The 19,025-nt window shown below is 47.2% G+C and overlaps 2 long non-coding RNA genes across 2 annotated transcripts; one reads left to right on the top strand and one right to left on the bottom strand.

The window, feature by feature from the left end:
- Window positions 1-177: 177 nt before the first annotated feature.
- On the bottom strand, window positions 178-1,932 carry LOC128112533 (uncharacterized). The gene is made up of 3 exons (XR_008219012.1): window positions 1,856-1,932; window positions 1,134-1,233; window positions 178-723 (listed from the first exon to the last, which is right to left on the bottom strand). It is a non-coding gene; the product is annotated as an uncharacterized LOC128112533 (long non-coding RNA).
- On the top strand, window positions 1,145-18,794 carry LOC128112534 (uncharacterized). The gene is made up of 3 exons (XR_008219013.1): window positions 1,145-1,210; window positions 5,420-5,579; window positions 16,962-18,794. It is a non-coding gene; the product is annotated as an uncharacterized LOC128112534 (long non-coding RNA).
- Window positions 18,795-19,025: the final 231 nt, after the last annotated feature.

Genomic DNA, 19,025 nt, shown 5'->3' with positions numbered 1-19,025 from the left:
GAGCACACAGAGACTAGTCTGTCCCCGTGACCTCCAGGCCAGACACACGCCCCTCGGAAGAACCCACAGACTGCTGAGGGCTGGCCTGGAGCCCCTTGTGGGCAGGACCGGCAGGCCTCTTTGGTTCCAAACATTTTGTTCTCTCTTCCTCTCGTTCACAAGATACTGAAACCCAGGCTCCACTTCAGGCCTGGATGTAACCATGGACGTCAGGACCCTCCCCACTCAGCACCCCGCCAGGTTTACTTTCTGTGTCTGAGCTGCGGTGGAGAGGTCAGTTTCAGAAGCAGCAGCTAAGACCCCGAAGGAAACAACGGCTTTTGGGAGGTTCTGAAGGAAGGGAGGGATTTTCTCTTCCGAAATGAGCAGCAACACATGCACAGTGGGGCTTGGGGTTTATGGTCTGAGGCTCTGTTGGTTCTCCATGGGCTATGAAGACAGGGCAGCTTTGGGAGACAGGACGAGGCCACGGAGGTGTAGCACCCACGATACTACCCATTCACCATGTCTGAGCGAGGGGCTGAGGATTAAAATCAGAGACAAGACAGCGGGTCATTGGTCTCAGTAGAATGCCGTTTATTGAAGGAGGGAGGAGGCCTTAAATACAGGCTTACAGCACAGTGGGAGAACCCCGGAGGGCAGAAGTTCGCTACAGATGTTTTACATCCTTGCTTTCTAGCTGTTTACACCAAATGCAGGATACACAAACAAGGAACCAGTAGGCTGTTCAGGAGGAAGGAAACGGCAGGGAATCAGCATAGGGAGGACATCTGATCAAGGTCAGCAAGAAAGGCAACAGCCACCCAAGGAATGGAGGGTGGGGTGGGGGGGTGGGGAGGCTGGGGGGGGTCAGGGCCCAACACGGAGGCTTCCAGGTGGGATTGCTATCCCCTCCCCCACTGGCCCAGCATAAGGAGTGGGCGAATGGACCAGGTGCAGACCCTTGGCTGGCGGCAGGAGGCTCAGGCCTCAGCTTGCCTTTGGGTCGTTCTCATTCTAGTGGAGGAGAGATGAGCAGACTGGAAATGAGCCCCGTGGGTCACAGGGATAGGTGTCTGCGGAAACGCAGACCAGGAGAGACCCCTTCCCCCAGGCAGCAGTCCTCACCACTGCTCACCCAAATAGCATCTCACCTGCTCTTCCCAGGAGGCCTGTGGTGATGGAGACTGGTCCGTACACTCATTTTTTGGAGGATACATACGCAGAAGAGGTAAGTTCCTGAGGACCGGCTTGCTAGAATAGGTGTGAGGACTGAGGTGGGCCTTGACCACACAGCCCCCACCTCTTGATTCTCATGGTATTCTGTCATCCCCATGAGAGAAGGCCACACTGGGAAGCTGAGCGTGGGAATGGGGCTGGAAGGTGTAGGGCTGGCTGCTGCGATCTGAGTATAGGGATGGGGAAATGACACTCGTGTGTGTGTGTGTGTGTGTGTGTGTGTGTGTGTGTGTGTGTGTGTCTGTCTGTCTGTCTGTCTGTCTGTCTGTCTATCAGGCTTCAGGGTCAACATGTGTTACGTATCTGCTCTTCCTAACACTGACAAGACTTTGTGCCCCAGCCTGGACAGGAAGCCTCTACAGGGTCAGCCACCACTAGGCCGAGATTTCAGAGTCACACAAAAGGGTCCAGGTTATGTCTGGGCCCCTGTACTGCTGTGTTCTGAACAAGCCAGGGAAGTGAGCTGCTGACCCAGCAGTCTGTGGGGTGTTCGCAGGCCTCTGAACTGGGCACACGGGGGGGGGGGAGCCCTTGTTGGGACATTTTAGAGAGAGGGCAGGCATCCCTGACCTCCAGTGAGCTGGGGTTCTGTGCTCTCGCAGGGAGCTGACCTCCCCCTTCCTTCCGTCAGTCTCACCAGCAGCGGACTGTCCTGGAAAAAGCAGATTGGCGCCCCTCTTCCTCTGCTCCCCATGCGCTCGGCCAGGGCAGGCCTGAAGGACACCCCCTCCCCCCTCCTTGGCAGCTGTGGGCAGAGCTCATTTGAACAATTGCCTGAGCCAGAAGGAACATTTGAGTCATTAATTTCCTGCTCTCTGGGAAGGGCTGGGGAAGGCTGGGCCTCTGAGCCCATTTGTCTTCACACTCGGGACTCAGTCTCAGGGAGAGCCAGAAAAGCCCTTCCAGGCTTCAGAGACTTAATCCAGGCACCATTCACCTGGCTGGTCTGCAGGACAGAAGTTAAGTGGTGGCACCAGGTCATTAAAAGGCTCTAAGTGGGAGCTGGCAGCTGGCTTCTGTCTGAGCATCGCTCACTTTGAGAGGGATTTCGAGCCTCAGTCTCTTATTCATCAGACACACATTGCTACAGGTTTTTGGTTTTTGTTTTTTCTTGTTGTCATAGATGTATTTCTTAAAGCAGGGCTAACCTGCTCTCCCACCGAAGCCTGGCTCTGACTGAGGCTGGCTCTTCTGGAGTTCTCCTTGAGACAGCATCCCTTCCCTGACAGACACAACTCTGCTGGATTTCTGTGGGATCTGTGTGGCTGCAGATGTGAGGCCAACCCATGCGCCTTTTCCTCAGAGAGGCTGAGCCTGCAAGAAGACACAGGCTGAACTTACTTCCTGCCCCTCCCCTTCCCTAAAAAAAGACCCAAAAAACCAAAAAAAAACGGTTCTCCCTTGAAGAGTTCAATTCCGTAGTTTTCAGTCTATATACAGAGCCTTATAACCATTGTCCTCATCTAATTATACAACATTTATTACCCTGAACCCCCCCCCACACACACACACACATTGTCCCCTCCTCTGCACCAAGGTAGATATGCCTAGTCTGAGGCCTCCTCCCGAGCAGGGTTCTGTGTCACACCTGTCCTGGGGGAAGCTCCACCTCAACTTCCCTCCTGTCAACATTCTGACCCGCCCCTTGGAGCCACCCAGTGTTCTGACGTAGAAGCCTCTTTTGAAGGAAAAACTCAGTCCCTTTCTCTTTCTCTCTCCCTCCACTCCCACGAGGTGTGCACCCTCGACCTCCCTCTCTTTCCCACTCTCTTCTCTCCCTCTTTTTTATCTTCTCTTCATCTCTATTCTAATAAACCATTTCCACGGTGATGCAGCGTCTGGGATATGTATCTCCACCCACTCCACCGCTATGCCCACATGGACTGGACCCCTCTGCCAGCCTGCTGCTGCATCTGGGGGTCCTGCTACATACAATTCCTAACATGCCCCCAATCTCTCTCTCCCCAAACCCTGCCCTGTCTCTAGTCCGCCAAACACTGTTCCTTCCCCGGAGATGCTCAGGACCACTCCCACAGGGTATTTAAACTGCACCCCAGAAAACAGACACATGGTTTTTGGTCTCTCTTCCTTCTCTCCTCTCTGGGGGTTGGAAAATCACCAGGGAGCATTTTACCCATTAAACTGAGGCTTTTTCTTAATTTGGAGTGGCATATCAGAGTGCATAAACTTTTCATCTGGAGGTCCCACCGAGGGGCTGATTTTCCCCCACCAGTTTCCCCCACCAGCCTTCTCCCCCACACCTGCTCACCGCCAGACTAAGATTGGCTTTCAGCCAGGTAAGTTGTCCTTTCCAAGTAATTGCCTTAGATGCCCAGGGCCTTCTCCAATTTGGGGGGGTGTCCTGCCAAAAAGGTGGCCACACAAGCACCTGACCCAATCTGGAGCAAAGATCCACCTTTGTTGCATGGGACCCCTTATTCAGAAGATGTTCTGCTGAAGGGAATATCCCACACACCCCCTTTTTTGACCAAAAGTCTACCACAGTGGATGTATTGCGCTAGGATTCGGGTCCCGGCATAGACTTGTGAAATGGGCACCTGCAATTCGAAGCCAGATCCACAGATGCCTTTGGGGTATCTTTTACAAAATCTGTTAAGATTGAGGCTATCTGATATCATCTGTCATGAGCAGCTGATTTCCCTGAGCACTAAGGTCTGGCCACAGTACACTCTTGATAACCCCAGTCAAGGTGGCCTCTGGAGGGAACCTTGGAATTTTCTATCCTCTGTGATCTTGAAACTTTTTGTCACTGTAGAGATAAGTGGACAGAACTGCCCTACCTCCACAATTTTTGGATTCTGTTTCCACCCTCCCCACAGGGGCCAATGTCTCACAGCACCAGTCTTGTTGGCTAGGGTCACGGCGCCTCCAGATTCCCACCTATCTGGGAACTGGGATCCTGAAAATTCTGCTCTGACCATGCTGCCAGGGACACTGGTCCCTCCCCCACTCCCCCAACCCTCTCTACCCACCCCCTCCTACGGGGCCACATGTTCCATTCAGTGGCCAGCATTTCCTCACATTCCTCCCTCTATCCACCCCTCCCCCCTTCTTCCCTGCAGGACAAAGGTCAAAGACCTAATTCCCCCTCCTTACCCACCTTCCTGTCCTTCTCTCCCCATACTGCCCCCCAATTCCTCAATGCCGAAACCTACATCCTGGTCCCCTTCTACACACTGGCCTAACACACCCTCCTAATCCTCTCTGGTCTCTTCTCCTACCTGGTCTCGCCAGACTCCTGCCATCCTCTGCCCCTTCCAAGAGGTAGTGGGAGATGATGTAATAGAGTCCACACACTCTTTTCTCTTCAGGGCCTCTCACAAAGAGAAAAGTGGTTGGGTTCCTTCTCTACTAATCCTTCTGTTTATATCAAGGAGTTTGGCTGTCTGTCCCAGACCTACAGTCTGACCTGTCATGACCTCTATGTGATCCAGGCCTCTACTCTCACTCCTGAGGAGTTCAGGCAGCAGCTAGGCAGTACGCAGACCAGACCCACCTAGTGGACAATACTGTCCCTGTGGGTGAGGGGTGGTGCCAGCTACAGAGCCCTACTGGGACTACTCACTGGGCCAGAATGGCCACCAGAGAAGGGACCTCATGGTCTGCTGCCTCCTCCAGCATATGGAAATGGTCTTAGACAAAGTTGCTAATTTTGATAAGCCCTGAGAGATCACACAGCTAGTTGATGAAAACCTGGCCATTTTTCTGAACCGATTACAGGAGACCATGGTTCAGTTTGCTCGCCTTGACCCAGCCTCCCCAGCAGGAGCCACAGTCCTGGACATCCATTTCGTTTCTCAGTCAGCGCCAGATATTAGAAAGAAATTAAAAAAGGTTGAGGAGGGTCCCCAAACTCCCCTACAGGAATTGGTAAAAATGACTTTTAAAGTTTTTAATGGCCAAGTCATCCTGACAGACAAGGCTGCAACAGAATACGCTCCAAGCCCAAGCCCTAGCAGCTGTCCTAAGGCCACCAGGGCCCCCACAATGGGACAAGGGCAATCAACCATTAGGCTCCATCCCACTGGAGCTCAGCCCAAGTCAACTCCGCCAGTAGAATGCTTCAAATGCAGCCAACAGGGCCACTGGTCATGACATTGTCCTGTCTCCTAGCTGCCCAGGAGGCCGTGTCCTGTCTGCCGACAGCCTGGACACTGGAGATCTAAATGTCCCCATGCAGGCTCATCCCCTATGCCATGCCATGGAGGTCCAGCCTCACCAACACCAGCAACTGAGACTTCAGGCCTTTGAACTCCTCAGCCTGGCAGAGAACTGACATGGCCTAGACCTGCTGACTCCCATTGCCCTCTCCGAGCCTGGGGTGATGCTGTGGATAACAGGTAAGTCAGTTGACTTTCTTCTGGACACGGGAGCTACCTATTCTGTTTTGACATCTCACTCAGGTCCCACAGTTCTCTCGCCAATTTCTGTATGGGGGTGGACGGCACCCCTTCCTTTCCACTTCAGACCCTGACACTTCCTTGAATTCTTGCAGGGCAATTCTTCTCACACCCTTTCCTAGTCATACCTGCTTGCCCTGAACCTCTGCTCAGTTGTGATATTCTCAACCACTTTGGGGCCACCCCTTAATAGCCTCTCAAGTTCCTACCCCAGACTGTCCCTACCCTCCCTTATCCAATGGATCCCCAAGTATGAGATACCTCAGCTCCAGTGGTGGCTACTCACCACCAGCCAGTTCTAATTCATCGTAAGAACCCTTCTTCCTTCCCTTCCAGACCCCAGTTCCCCATCTCTGAAACCCATCACTGAGGCCTTAAGCCTGTTATCACCCGCCTTTTATCTCAGGGACTTTTGATACCTTTCAACTCACCCTGCAACACCCCCATTCTTCCCATGAGTAAACACTCCAGGGTTTCCCATTTAGTTCAAGACCTCCACCTCATTAATGAGGCAGTTATTCCAACACACCCAGTGGTTAACAACCCTACAACCTCCTGTCTCACATTCCTCCTGCCACCCCCCACTTTACTGTTCTGGACCTGAAAGATGCCTTCTTTACTGTCCCTTTACACCCTGACTCATACTTCCTCTTTGCCTTCACCTGGGAGGACCCCAACACCTGGTCCTCCAGACACCTTACGTGGACTGTTCTCCCTTAGGGTTTTTGAGACAGCCCCCATTTCTTTGGCCAAGCCCTGGCTTGGGATCTCTCTGCCTTTGACTCTGGTGCTAGCATACTCCTCCAATTCATAGATGATCTCCTTGTCTGTAGTACCACCCTGCCTCTGTCCCAGAGGTAGTCCCTGGGATATCGTGTTTCCCCATCTAAGTCATAGCTATGCTCTCCCACTATGGTATATTTGGAGTCCCTCCAGCTCCCTGCAGAAGTAGCCATAATTCACTGGAGGGAACATCAGTCCTCCAAGGACCCAGTGACCTTAGGCAATGCCAAGGCTGACTCAGTAGCCCAGGGCCTAGCCTCCAGCTCCCCTGGACCAACAGAACATACTTGTCTTTGATACTTCCTATCAGCCCTGTTATCAACAAGAGGAGAGGGACAAACTCCTGAAAAAAGGGGCCACGCAGACAAAGGATGGATGGTTCTACTTAAATAACCACCTCATCCTCCCTCAGGACCAGGCACTGTCCATCATTTCAGACATCCACCAGACCTTACACAGGCCCCAAAGCCTTGTTCCACTTCTTAGAGCCCCTCTTTGACCCCACTCATCTTCGAGCTCATATTTCACAGGTTCACTCCTCATGCCAGACATGTGCCAAGGCCAACCCACAGGGGTCCCTCCAGATACATCAGCCTCTGCACCAGCTTTGAGGACACCAGTCAGGTGAGGATTGGCCGGTTGATTTCACTCACACACCCACCTATAAAAAACTCTATTACCTCCTAACATGGTTGACACCGTCACAGGATAGATAGAAGCCTTTCCCACCTCCAGGGAAACAGCAGATGTGGTGGCCCAAGTACTCCCGGACCACATCATCCCTAGATTTGGCCTGCCCCAGACCATACCATAGCTGGAAGGTTTCTCCAGTCTTGCCCAGCCCCAAGGTCCCACAGCCGCTTATAAAACAATCATTCAGAGGCTTATATTAATTACCAATTGCATGGCCTATGGCAGGCTTTTTGCTAGCTAGCTCTTATAACTTGACCCATTTCTATTAACCTATATGTTGCCACATGGCCGTGGCTTACCTGTACTTTCACATCAGCCTAGCCTTCACTTCCAGGGTCAGGAAGCTCATGTGGGAAGTTCTCAACATTTTCTGGAAGCTCCACATTCCCTATCTCTCACAGTCCTCGGGAAGAGAGAGGAGAGAGCCAATGGACTCATCAAACAACAGCTCACCAAGCTCTCCATTGAACTCAGGACCCTACACCATGATTCTCACCACCCCGTGGCTGCCAAGCTCCTAGTTTGCACCGCCTCTCCAGGCTCAAGCGGGCACCTGTTCACGACACATGCAATTTACCATCTCTGCTTCCTCAAGAAACAGGTGCCTGAGGTCTCCAGGATGGCAGTTAACCTGATGCTCCTCCACTCACACCTCCTGCTGAGTGTGAGCCCACCAACTCCCGACTCCCTACTTCCCTACATCACCCCATGCCCACAGGAAGCAGCCAGACATGAACTGGCACCAATATCCCAAAGATCTAGAATGTTCTGGGGGAAGCTCCGCCTCAGCCCCTGGCACCCATATACCCAAAGAGTCTGGAATGTTCTGGTGGAAGCTCCACCTTAACTCCCCTCCCCATCTCTCTCCCCCCCACAAACACTGCCCTGTCTCCAGCCCGCCAAATACTGCTCCTCCCCCAGAAATGCTCAAGATCACTCCTACAGGGTATTTAAACTGTACCCCAGAAAACAGACATGTGCTTTTTTGGTATCTCTTCCCTGTTTCCTCTCTGAGGACTGAAAAATCACCAGGGAACGTTTTACCCATTATACTGGGGCTTTTTCATAATTTGGTTTGATCATACCTCTGCTTTCTTTCTCTACCTAGAGTAGGGAGGGAGGAGAGGGACAACCCTGAACCTGAGTTGTGGAACCCATGAGGGGCCCCTGAACTGGGTGGGTAAGCTTGGGATAGGCAGTATCAAGTGTGTATGCTCTGCACCCTTCCAGACCCTGGTGGTCAGTTTCAAAGTTTCTTTCCCAGCCAGCTCTCCGTGTTGTTCTCGGAACTTTGATAAAACCTGTTCAACATGGCAGCCTTAAGTTGTCATGTGATTATGAGTGTGACCCCCCCCCCCTTCTGTAGTGAAGTGGGACAGGGGAAAGGTGATATAGTCACCAGTTCCACTTTAAGCTTTTAGCTCCAGACCTAGGGGTCTTGAAGATGTGCTGCTTTCCATTGGCTTAGCAGTTGTACCTGAATCTACTGATATTTTAACTACCGTCTGCGACGCTGTGGCCCTGCAGTCAGTACCCCACTGCTCAGTCCATGGCCTGGTGGGATCTAGGGTCTCCTGACACTGGCTCGGCTGTGGCCACCAGATGTAGATTTTTAACTAAGTCTGTAGTTCTATTTACCAATAAAGACTTGGAAGTCTGATGGTGAATGAAAACCTGCTAGCTCAGAGAGGCTGAGAAGCAACCAGCTCACTTTCCTTTTTAGCTGGAGACCCAGCAAGAGAGTGTCTCTCCCAAACCAAAAATGACAGTGAAACTCCAAGTCCCTCCCTACTCCTACCTGTGTGTCTCTCTATCCGACTTCCTGGCCCCTTCGTACTCTCTATGGTTAATTCCTGTCAGCTAGTTGTTGGCTCCACCCCCTGATCCAAGGTTGATTTTATTAACATAGTTTCAGGTTTCACAGTGTGATTAAATATCCTGCAATAAAGATGCTCCTCAGTCATTCCACATTGCATCTGTGGACTGACTGCTTACAATGTGTCTTCAGTAAGGCGAGTTCTTGCATTTTGGGCATTGCTCAGAAGAGGAGGAGGCATTCAGGAGACAGAAATGCAGGCTTCTTGAGAGCTGCTGACCTCAAGGTCCCCAGCCACTGCTTTTGGGGAAGCTTTTGGGAAAGCTAGGTTAGAAACTCCACCCTGGAGGCAGGAACAGACCCAACGGATAGAGGATCTGCCTGGTAGCCAGCTTCCTTGTCGTGGTGATAAAATACCCTATAAACCAGCATGAGAGAGGAAGCATTTGTTCTGGCTAATGGTTGCAGAGAATTGGGGTCGGGTTGGCTGGATCCATTGCACTGGATCTTAGGTGAGGCGGAGTATCATGGGGGCCGGAATGCGTGGCAGAGGCAGGAAGCGGAGAGTGGAAAGCATCAAGGGACAAGATGCCCTTGCAAGGCATGACCCTTGTAACCACTGCCTGCAATCAGATCCTGAAGTCCCCGTCTCTTTTGCAGATAGTGCCACCATCTCAGGACCAGGTTTTTAACTCGTGGTCCTGAAGTCTGGGGAGGCTCTGTGAGTGCTGAACTCAGATCTCACCTTGCAGCATGGCACCTGACCCAGCTGAGCCTGGAACAGAAGCTAGAAGGAGCCTCTCTGTGAAGACCATGTATCCCCTTGCCTGAGAGGAAGCAACCTCTAACCTTTTCTATGAGAGAAAAATAACAAAGTCCTTCATTGAAGCCACTGTTATTCCTAGTCTCTGTGACAAACCTAAGAACCACGTGGAGCAGCCAGTGGCTGTAGCGGGAAGGTTGTGGACTGAGGTGGATAAGACAGACACAGGCACATGTCCTTCCTTCTGTTGTCACACAGGATAGAAGTGACTTCTGTAGTTGTCTTCCCCTGGATTCTACGTTCCAGAAAGCTGAGGCTCAGGTCTTTTTATCTTTGTTCAGAAGGTACTCAGTTATTTTGACATGAACCACTTTGATCTTCTACATTTGCTAGCTCCAGGGTCTTTGGCTCTCTAAGTCTTAATTTCTTTAAAGATAGAAGTGGAGGTTATAATACCAAGGCTGTTTTCATCACATGAAACATGATATCTGGTGCTTAAGGCATTTTAGACACTCAGGAAAAGGATTTTAGAGTCTTACCCCTGTCCTTTCTAAGAAGTTCCCAGTCTCCTGCTTTCACATAAGACTGAGTCTTGACTCTGATGTGTGTATTAGTTTCCGAGGCTCCACCTAACATCCTTTGCCTTCTTTGGGTCTCGAGAACCTCACTGGACACATGTCTCTAGGTTGCTGTGTCTCAGTGATGGCTTCTTCCAGGCTGTGCCCTCGAATGCAGGGAAGTCTTCCATGCTTGGCCAGGGAGCCAGATGATTCAGGAGACAGAGAATGTGAAGTTTTCCATTCTGTTCAAGGATCTTGGTCAGAGAGTAGGAAGTCGCCTGGAAAGGCAGACCTAGTTTCCCATCCTTCCCTGGTATTTCCATGGCTTTAGCAAAGTGGTGAGCTGTTTCTTCTCTCTCTGGGTGGACTAGCCTTGTCAGTTAATCTGGCCAATGGCTGGAATGAAAGTAATACTGCCCACTTTGAGTCTAGACTCTAAGTAGCTTTGTATAATTCCACGTGCTCTTGTTGATTCGGCCTCTGTATTTTCTTTTTGACCCAGCTTTTGAGAGATTTCTCTGAGTCTTTGTCTTGATCAGGTCTTAGCATGCTGAACCCAGTTCAGGAAGAATTCTGTCAGGCTAGCTCAGCCTGCATACCTGCATGCCTACCCAAGTGCCCCATGTGCACTGGCTTTCATCTCCAGCTCCTTTAGTATCAGGCATTGAGTTTAGTCTCTCAAGTCTCAGCACCTGTTGCCTGCCTTAGGCGGAGGATAAGAGGCTGTGTGGAGAGGAGCAGACAAGCCTCCAAGCCAAGGCTAACCCAGCCCAGCCAGCCCTTAGCAGACAATAGACCTGTGACTGGGCCTGGCCAAGGTAAGCTGCCTCAGAGACTCATGGGAAATAAGATGGCTTTTAGTTTAAACAACTGAGATTTAGGTGGGTTGAACTGTAGCATTCTGATTGGCAATACATAGGGAGAAGAAAAGACAGGATCACTAGAGCAGAACTGTTACAGAGCTTCTCTACTCGGAGCTAAGTACAGAGTGCACGTGTGTGGTTTCCAGAGTACGTGTGTGTGTGTGTGCAGTGTTGGGGGTGGTGGTCAAACCCAGAGCATCACACATACTAAGCACACACTTCCTCACCAAGCTACACACCTAGCCAGCCTCTGTCTTTGGTGGCCAGCCCTGAAAAGAGATGACAGAGGAGTGGATTTGCAAGTGGTCTATGTCACTCCCTCAGCCACCAGACGGAAACCAAGAGGTGAGAGAGGCTGGGCTGACGCTGGAGTTGACTTATCAGTTTGTTCCAGTTGGGCTGTTGGCGGATGTTTCTTTCCCACCTGGCAGTTCCCAAAACCGACACGGAGGCTTAATATTAATTACAAATGCTTGGCCAGTAGCTCAGGCTTGTTACTAGCTAACCCTTACATTTTAAATTAACCCATACTTCTTATCTACACTTTGCCACGTGGATTCGTACCTTTTCATCAGCATGGCATGCCCATCTTACTTCTCCCTGCATTTGCTGGTGACTCCAGACTCTGCCCTTCTTTCCAGTGTTCTCTGTTTTGCTCTCCTCCTAACCTTGTCCTGTCCAGCTATTGGCCAGTCAACTTCTTTATTAAACCAATCACAAAGACATATGTTCACACAGTGTAAAAAACTATTCCACACTGGGCAACAATTAAGTCCTACATTCCAGATTACACTAAGCAAACACCTGTGAGGCTGAGCTGTAACTGCTGGCCTGAAGAGTTAATACATTGTTACCCCAGCACTGGACAGTGGAACACCAGCCTGAGGTGTTCTATTGTCCAGAGCCCAAGGTCCTTGACTTATTGCTGTCCCATGCAGCTTCTCTCATAGCTTGGCCATTTATATTTTATTTGTTTTGAAGTGCTGGAGATTGAACTCATAGCCTTGTACATGCTAGGCAAAGCATTCAACTAATAAGATATCTCAGCCCTTTTATTATCTTTTTTCTGTTTGTCTGTGTTTGTGTCTATGTAAGTGTATGTGATGGATGTAGGTACCTGTGGAGGCCAGAAGAGGGCATCAGATCCCCTGAAGCTGGAGTTACAGGCAACATTATGAGCTACTTAGTGTGGGTTCTGGGATCTGAAGTCAGTTCCTTTTGAAGAGCAGCGAGCTCTTCCCTATCCCCTTAAGAAATTGTTTTCAATATTTATTTATTTACTGTGTGTGTGCACATGTGTACATGTGCACAAGTCTGTATCTGTGCATGCCATAGCTCACATGTGAAGGTCAGAGCACAACTTATTAGGAGTTGTCTCTCTCCTCCCACCAAATGGGTTCCTGGGATTGAACTCATGTCATCTGTTTGGCAGTGGGTGGTCTCACCCCCTGAACCATCTCACTGGCCCTGGGTTCTTAATTCAAAATCCAGCACAATGCAGTGGCACTGGCACACATATAATATTGTACAGCCATCAACACAGTCCTTTTCCAGAATCCCAGGCAGAGCTCCACACACACTGACTACTACTTCCCTTCCCCCATCCCCTCTCCTTTCTAGGTGACAACTATTCTGCTTTATGATCTGTTAACTCCAGATGACACATGCGGATGGGGTCCTACCCCTGTTCTTTCGGTCCTCTCAGTTCCTTGTTTTTACCAAGTGTTTCCAGACATCAGAGAAGCAGTCCACTGAGAACACGGGAGTTGTACTTTTACTAATGTCCAACCTGTTTCCTTTGTTACACTTCAAGAACTGGATCACATGACCCTGGCCTTGGGATGCAGGCATCCTTCCTTACCATCAACTCTCGAAGTAAGATGAGACAACTTCCTCTTCTTAACTCTTCTCTCCGGGAGAGGTTTCCAGAACCCCATCATACTTTTCTGACTTTTTGCTTGGCTTGTTCTTAATAAGCACTTTTGTCCTGTAGTCATGGGGAAGCATGGCTGGCAGATGTGAAGTGTAAATCTAATTAATCTTACCAATAAAAACTAGGAGTCAGATATCAGGGTAAAAACCTGAAAAATCAGAGAAGCAGGGGAGCAGACATAGTCACTTCTTATCTCTTCTGTTCCTCAGCCTGAAAGGGCCGAGAGCCTCTCTCTGACCTGCCTTATCACTTCTTGTTTTTCCTCTCTGTACAGACCTCCAGATCTCTGTGGTTAACTAGTGGCTAGCTCCACCTTCTGACTCCAAGCAAGCTTTATTTATCAGAACACAAAATATCTCACAATACTCCCCCCTTTTTGTCTAAATAAAAAGCAAAGGTTTTAGCTAACATGGTAAAATGATATACAATAAGTACAATAACTATATACAAATATATAAAGATAATAATTCCATGAACAATGTCTAGATCATCCTGTGTTGGTTTGTGCTGCAATTCCTTATGCACAGGGAAAGCCCAGCTGATACAGTGGTACCGGCTGCTGCTCCACAACATCTAAGGGCAAAGCAGCAGGTAGTTGTGTTTCCTGGATGCTGTTTTGTAAGCTACAAACACCGCCTTCCTTAACAACTGGATAAACAGTTTCAGGTAAAACTTTAGGGGCCAACTCTTTCCCAGATAAGAGATTGATATTCAAAAGAATTAAAGGTGACACCACGGTGATCTGAAGCTCTGTTCCTTTTCCAACAGCTATATATGAAGACTCATAAGTTGGTGTGAGAATGGACATGACTCTCTGTGATGAGCTGGTCATTTTCTGAGAATTTCTAACACCTGAACAAAAAGTCTTAACATGAACTTCATCCGTGGGATTTGAACTGCCAACTGCTGTTGTGCTGGTTCTTAATACAGGACACTGTTTTTCTTCTAAAGGTTTTGGAACATTTTCTTCTGTGATTTTTGGAGGTTGGTTTTTCCAAAGAGAAAGACATGTTGCTAGCAATTCCATGAAGCAGTGACTGTCACTTTTAGCAGACATTTATTTTGCTGAAAATTTGGAATGCTGAGTTGGTTCAGTATAAGAAATGTTGGCTGTTTTACTACAACCAGCACCATCAAAAGACCTTTATTGATTTTTCTTGCAAGTTCTGAAAACTTTGGTTTGTACTAGTGATTTAATATCCCTCACTGGCTTTTCTTTTGTGGCATTTTGTGTCTAGTACTTGGATTGCAGGAATACTTTTTTTCTCTTGATTATTTTGAACAAGAGTCTGTATACCATGCCCAAAAGAGCTCACAGAGTCATTGTAAGGTTGTTTTGTATTTATTTTCAACTCACAGGATTTTCCAATGGTGCCAACATTTTACTAGTGTTTTTCCACTGCTCTTGAAAGCCTTTGTAAGTATCTTTCTTTTTTTCAGATGAATGCATTTCTGAACTCTGAGGAACTTCAATAAGCATGTGTCTAGAAACAGGCTGAGAATTTTTATGAGTAGGCACTGTGAAGGCAAATTTTTATCCTTTTCTTATAAAGATGTAGTGAAGAAACAGTCTTTTAAGTCAATAACTATAATAGACCATCTTTAGGTAATAGAGAAGTCAGGGGAATTCCAGGCTGTAAAGAGTCCATTGACTAAATCACCTTATTAGCAGCTCTTGGATCTGTTACCACTCTCCACTTTCCAGATTCCTTTTTAATAACAAATACAGGAGAATTACAAGGACCAGTCGATTCTTGAATATATTGAGCATTTAGCTGCTCCTGTACTAGCTGTTCTTAGGCCTGTAATTTTTCTGATGTCAAAAGCCATTGTTCCACCCAGACAGGTTTGTCAGTCAACCATTTTAAAAGAACAGCTATTGGTACCTTTGAAAGAGCAGCAGCTGTTGTGCCCTGTTTTCATACAACCTAAATGGTCAGTGACTGTTCTTTATAATACTTTTAAATATTTTCCCAGAAACATACATTAGTTTATGGCTTGTTTCTTAGTTGGAGGAATGTTAATCTGGGTATTCCATTACTGTAACAAATCACATCCCCATAAATTCATTGCTATATTAGCCACATATGGCTTTAGTTTTCCTCTCTTTCCTTCTGGCCCTATACACTTGACCCCTCTTGTACTTTGTTTTACCTGAGATGAAGTTCCAATCCCTAAAAGCTGAACATTTACCTCCTGAAGAGACCAATTTGTATGCCAAGATTCTGATGCAATTATTGTTACATCTGCCCCTGTGTCTACAAAACCCTCAACTACAATGTCATTTATTCATATTTTTAATTTTGGTCTTTGGTCATTTATAGAAGTTTGCCAAAATATTTGCTTTATGGTTTCTCCTGAAATTTTTGTTTTATCTTCTAAAGCTGTTCTACCATCCAGATCAGTATGGTTTTTTACAATAGGCATTAGGTCCTTTAATTGCTCTGGGAAAGAGTTTCCCTCATGGTAACATGGAATGATTGAACCAAAATTGACATGAGGGCCTGCAAGAGACCCCCAAAGTGTTTCCTGATGACAAAGGGTTACCCGGTCTGTCCATTGTTGATCTGCATTCATTGGTCCAATGTCAGCCTTTGCCATACCTTCTGCATACTCCAGAAGGCAGAAGCCTTCTATTTAGATTATTCCTAGAAAAAAAAACATTGTTTCTAGGAACACCCTGCCTACAATCCTTTTTTTAGGTGACCTTGTTTACTATAATTAAAAATCCTGACATTTTTATTTTTCTTCAAGCCTCTAGAAATCACCTCTCCTATCCAAGCATCATCATGGTTATGAGATTCAACATTGACTGTATCCCTGATCCATTAGGATCTTGCCTTTAAAGGCCTAATTACCCTTTTGCATTGTGAATAGTATTTTCAAAAGCCAAAGATTCAATTATTATTTGTCTAGCTTCTGAATTTGATGTCATTCTATTTATAGCTGAAGTCAATCTTTATAAAAAAAAAATCAGTGAATCTTTTGGGCCCTGTATAACTTTAGTAAGAGACTCAGTTCTTCTTCTGACTTCTGCATTCAAAGCTGCTGAATGGGATAGAGCCAGGGTGTGGTCATTATGTCTTTGTACATCAGCATAATCACCCTCTCCAAGAAGTTGGTTTTGGGAAATTTCAATACCTCTAGCCCTACTTCGTTGTTCAATGGTCCTAGTCTCATCTTTCCACCAAGTCCTCCACTGTAAATGAGGACCAGGTTCTGATACTTCTGTAACCAAGTCTCTTCAGCATTGTGGGACAATTTTGTTACTAGTTGACTATGAATTTAACATCTGCTTCACAAAAAGTGAATGCATACCATATGAGACTATCACTTCCTTAAATCTCCTCAAATCTAACATTTCCACAGGAATCCAGTAAGCTCTTACACAGCCTTGGGGATGCCTGTCATTTGGCATTTGTTCCTGTAAGGTGACTGATAAATTAAGGTTGGCTGTTTGATAGCCTTGGGCTGTTCCTCTCTAATTTTATAATGTAATGGTGAGGTTGGTTCTCCTTTAAATTCCTCTGTCTGTGTCTGAATATCTCTATTATCTCTATTAATAAGTTTTTCTTATTAGTCTTATCAGTCAAAATTGAATTATTTTTCTTTAGTTGTAGGGCTTGCATATTATCAGTAATAACCCCTTCTAAGGTCTGTATCTTGGCAGTCATATCAATCAAGTTTTTCAGGGATAAAACAAGAATTATCAAACTGATAATGATTATAATTAACATTATGTAAATTACAGCTAAGTTAATTATCCCCTCATTTAATTGTTCTGTTTTTAAACCATCGATTTTGTAGTCATGCAGAGACCTAATAGACGCCTTCCACTGTAATAGTGTTTCCCATTTGTTAATGTGTGGAAACTCTCTCTCTCTCTCTCTCTCTCTCTCCCTCCCCCCCAGATTTTGTCTCACCAAATCTGCTGCTGCTGATGGTGAAGTGTGAGGTTGGCTGCTGTCATGTAGCATGTCTGAGCAGAGAACACAAGCAACGCACAGCCTGGCTGAGGACGGCTGCTGCTGATCATGTCAGCAGCCTGAGGAGGGGGTCCATGAAATTCCCACAACCCACTGGGAAAAGGAGCTGAAGAGCCAGCTGTTTGGAAGGCAGACATGGGGGAACCTGTGAAAGCAGCACTGTGACCAGCAGGAAGTGAGCACAGAGCTGCCTGAAGACGGAGCTGGCGAGTGGTGAGGGGCTAACACCTGTGGCATTCAGAACCTGGGCAACTGTGCAGTTTGGGGCTTGTGGTGATTGCTGTAGAAAGGCTGCACCAGGAAAATCCCAGACTTGCTCAGAGGGCTTGGGGAAGAAAGGGAAAGCCAGCTGGTGGTGCAGTGACTCCAACAGATGCAGTTCCTGAATGCAGCTCTGGTGGGTGCTGCTGTTTCATGAATTCTGCCCCCAAAGTTGGATGCCAGATGAAGTGTAAATCTAATTAATCTTATCAATAAAATCAAGGAGACAGATATCAGGGTAAAAGCCTGAAAAAAAATCAGAGAAGCGGATGAGTAGCCACAGTTGCTTCCTACCCTTTTTGTTTCTCAGTCTGAAAGGGCCAAGACCCTCTCTCTGCCCTACCTTATCACTTCCTGTTTCCTTTCTATTCAGATCTCCATATCTCTTTGGTTAACTAGTAGCTAGCTCTGCCCTCTGACTCCAAGTTTTATTTGTCAGAATACAATCAAAATATCATACAACATGGGTGGCTACCTCAAGTGTGTCTTAACAGCCCCAGGGGTCACTGATCATGTTCCTTGAGCAACCTTAAACAGTGTCCAACCCAGCCTGACTTCCAAAGCTTGTTATAAATTACTGTTTCAATAGGTGAGTCTTGAACAACTTGGAATTCAGTCAGTCCTTAGGGGCCAGAAAAACCCTGGAGGAGTCTGAGGGTCTGTAGGTAACCTGCCTGTATGAGTTCACGAGGTTAGTGAGAGGATGAGGTGCTTGTAGACATCGCCAAGTTTCCACATTCTGCTGCCCCTCTATACCCCATACACATGTGTGTGCATGCCACACTAAGGCAACAAATCCACAGAGTCTGCTTAAAGGACAAAGGGATTTATTAAGAAAGGAAAACTCACAAGATAGAAGAGAGTCATGGAAAAGGTGAGGCACAGTCTCATGTTCTTACAACTGTCCCAGTATACAAGGAGCAAAAGAGAAAGATGCATATGTGCATCTCAGGTCTTAAGGGTAGCCAAGAGGCCATGCCCCAGGGGCATGTACTTCAAGGTCATAGGCAGGTAAAGCATTTACCTGCTACATCTCTAGGGCTGTGCTTCAGGGTCATAGAATGGATATCCACTACATCTTCCCCTTTTGTCTAAATAAGAAAGTTCTAACCTATTATAAAACTATATACAGTATGAACGGTTATCAACTATTGTCCAGGAGAGGACAAAGGTAATAACCAAAACAAAAATACAACCAACAAGAACATCAAACATCAAACAAGAGACATATGTTAAATTGCAGAGATGTCCAGAAGATAGGTAAATGTCATGTTACAGAGATTACTCCAATAGCTGTCCTATTCTAAAAAATTGAACTTTAGTATCTGAAATGTTCTTAGCTAAGATATGAGAGGATTATAATTATAACTTGTTGTTAGAATCTTAGATGATCTTTTAATAAAAAACCCAGAGCCAGATATCAGGGTAAAAGCTGAAAGTACAGAGAAGCAGAAGAGCCAGTCACTAGTTCTTACCTCTATGAAACCCTCAGCCTAAAGAGAGTGAGTTCCTGTTTTGTCATGCATTATATACCTTCCTCTGCCCTGCCATATTACTTCCTGGGATTAAAGGCATGTGTGCTTCCCAAGCAAAGGCATGAGATCTCAAGTGCTGGAATTAAAGGTGTGTGCCACCACTGCCTGACCTCTGTGTCTAATCTAGTGGCTGGCTCTGTCCTCTGATCCTCAGGCAAGTTTATTAGGGTACATAATATATCACCACATTTCC

This window comes from Peromyscus californicus, unplaced genomic scaffold (assembly GCF_007827085.1).
Source record: "Peromyscus californicus insignis strain IS unplaced genomic scaffold, ASM782708v3 Scaffold_17__1_contigs__length_78620276, whole genome shotgun sequence".
Taxonomy (NCBI): Eukaryota; Metazoa; Chordata; class Mammalia; order Rodentia; family Cricetidae; genus Peromyscus; species Peromyscus californicus.
Note: the sequence above shows the minus strand (reverse complement) of the source record. Positions and strands in the feature narration are given on the sequence as shown.